Raw genomic sequence first — 2,500 nt, forward strand, 5'->3', positions numbered from 1 at the left:
AGAAAGCAAAAAAGCCGTTGTGAAATAGTTAGTTAATAAAATATCAATGTGAAAGAACTGCAACCATTACAAATGCCACTCAAAACCGATATAAGATGGGCTGTTATTGGGCAGAAAATTACCCTCATTAAAGTGGTAACATTTGAATACTCTCCTAAATGCACAATAAAAAACTGGGAAAATGTTTCCATTTACCTTATTTTCCAAACATAATAAAAACAATTGTGATTTTTTATTAAACTTTATATTGTATGTTTTAGGCCAGTACCCAGCGTGTGCTTTCATCAGATATGTACAGGTTTGTCACTGATCATTAGTACTCATTCATATTCTCCCTTCAGTCTTGCCAATAAAAAATGCCAAAGAAAACACTGAAGCTGACCTAAAATTGATTTCTACCTCATAAATAGAATTAAATGTAATTCATTTTAAAATTAGAGGATGGGAACATGATTCGCCGCACGGCTGCCGCTTTCTCTCGCAGTCGAAGCGCACGGTGCTCGCGCCGCGAGTTTAAACGCTTCTCTCGTAGTTTCAACATTTTGTGCTCAAGGGCTTGTTGAAATGTTTTATGCTTTCCTGAAAATATTTTGTTAAGCGATTTTTTAAAGCCAATGCTGCTGCCACTCACAAAAGATTTTATCTTCATAAAATATGATCTTCTGCAGCATCAAGAGTCGAGGAAGTGTACTGCGCTCACCTGATGGAGACATATTTATCATTCATGTGGCCAAAAACATTCACGGCTAAATTGAAATAATTCACGGTTTAAGCCCTATAGTGATGCTCTGTTTGCAGATATTCGTTTGCAAATAATGAGAAATTAAACTGGCTCATTGGTGTGAATTTGCGAACGCCCCCTGAAAACACCTTAACGCCTCCAGCGCCCCCCGACGTTCTCGGAACGCCCCCATTGAGAAACACTACTGCAAGAGAATCCAGCAGTAAACACACATATAAACCAAACCCTGAGGATACACAAGCCCAGCACAAACACACATTATCATTCGTTCTTAAAGCTATCAGTAGAAAATGTCACGTCAAACCAATAAAAGATTTAAACATTTAGCAGCACTTGTGTTACTCTCATGTGTACGTCGCGTTGGATAAATGTAATGCAAAGATATGAAACGATGAAATATATGTTTATGTGTTCTGTGTGGCTCAGTGGAAGAGTTTTGTGGTAGCAGCACAAAAGGTCATGGGTTTAATCTCCAGAGAACACACATACTAATAACATGAATGGCTTAATGCACTGTAGGTGGGTCTTGATAGTGTCAAATGTAAATGTGGTTTTAATGTATGCTGTACTAATAATCCACTAAGAACAGCTTCACATGAACAAACGTTCTCTGTGCGTGTGTGTTTACAGCAGTGGTCACCAACCCTGTTCCTGGAGATCCACCATCCTGCAGACTGCAGCTCCAACCCTGCTTCAGCACACCTGTCTGTCATTATCAAGCAAACCTGAACACCTTGATTAGATAGTTCAGGTGTGTTTGATTGGGGTTAGAACTAAAATCTTCAGGACGGTCGATCTCCAGGAGCAGGGTTGGTGACCACTGGTTTACAGCTATCAGAGACAAATGGACCCTCACGGCTCTCTGAAGATTCAGGAAACAAACAGGCGACTAATCCACAGAGCCATTCACAACAACAAAAGGTGCATTCCTGCAGAGAACATGCACGCACGCACACACATGTTGGGTTTCCATGTTTTATGGGGACATTCCATAGACCTAATGGTTTTTATACTGTACAAACTGTATCTCATATTCCCTAACCCTAACAATCACACACAGCTGTCTGCTCTTTTACATTTTCACAAAAGTTCATTCTGTGTGATTTATAAGCTTGTTTCCTCATGGGGACCAAAACATGTCCCCTAACATCTTTGTGGGGACATTTTGTCCCCATACCGTAGGGTTTACCCTTCCCACACATTACGCACGCACACACACACACACACACACACTTTGGAAGAATGTTGTAAAATACTCTTATTGTTTGTAGTCTGTTAAGCTGCTGCACATATAACTTCCAGAAATCTGTAGCTGACTGTTGTTCAAATAATGTTAAAGGAAATCTTTTAATATGAGTGAATCCACAGGCCAGAAATGCCTGACAGCAGGAAACGTGCAATAAAAGAAGAAACACTTCATGACCCTGACACACACACACACACACGCACACACACACACACGCACACACACACACACACACACACACTTCATCTGTCAATCAAATGAGACGCTACACAAGACACTTTTGCATTACTTTGTATATTTTTGCATTAAAGTTAAACATGTCTCCATCTTTTCTGCAGTAAGTGTTGATATTTGTTATATTCAGACATGAGTTATCTGTCTTTTAGCAATAAATATCATAAAATAATAGAACATCATATAATAAATATTTTTACAACAACAACCACAAAAGACACATTTGTTTTAAAAAATAGCCGTAATTTCTCTTTTGAATGGAAAGAAACATCTTAACA

General features: G+C 38.9%; 1 protein-coding gene across 1 annotated transcript in view; it reads right to left on the bottom strand.

The window, feature by feature from the left end:
* Positions 1-2,251: 2,251 nt before the first annotated feature.
* spry1 (sprouty homolog 1, antagonist of FGF signaling (Drosophila)) overlaps positions 2,252-2,500 on the bottom strand; it is a 4,453-nt gene continuing 4,204 nt past the window's right edge. The window contains exon 2 of the mRNA XM_057319400.1: positions 2,252-2,500. This exon is cut by the window's right edge and continues 1,284 nt beyond it. The gene's annotated coding sequence lies outside the window, so the exon portion shown is untranslated.

The sequence above is a fragment of the Triplophysa rosa genome, linkage group LG21 (assembly GCF_024868665.1).
Source record: "Triplophysa rosa linkage group LG21, Trosa_1v2, whole genome shotgun sequence".
Lineage (NCBI taxonomy): Eukaryota > Metazoa > Chordata > Actinopteri > Cypriniformes > Nemacheilidae > Triplophysa > Triplophysa rosa.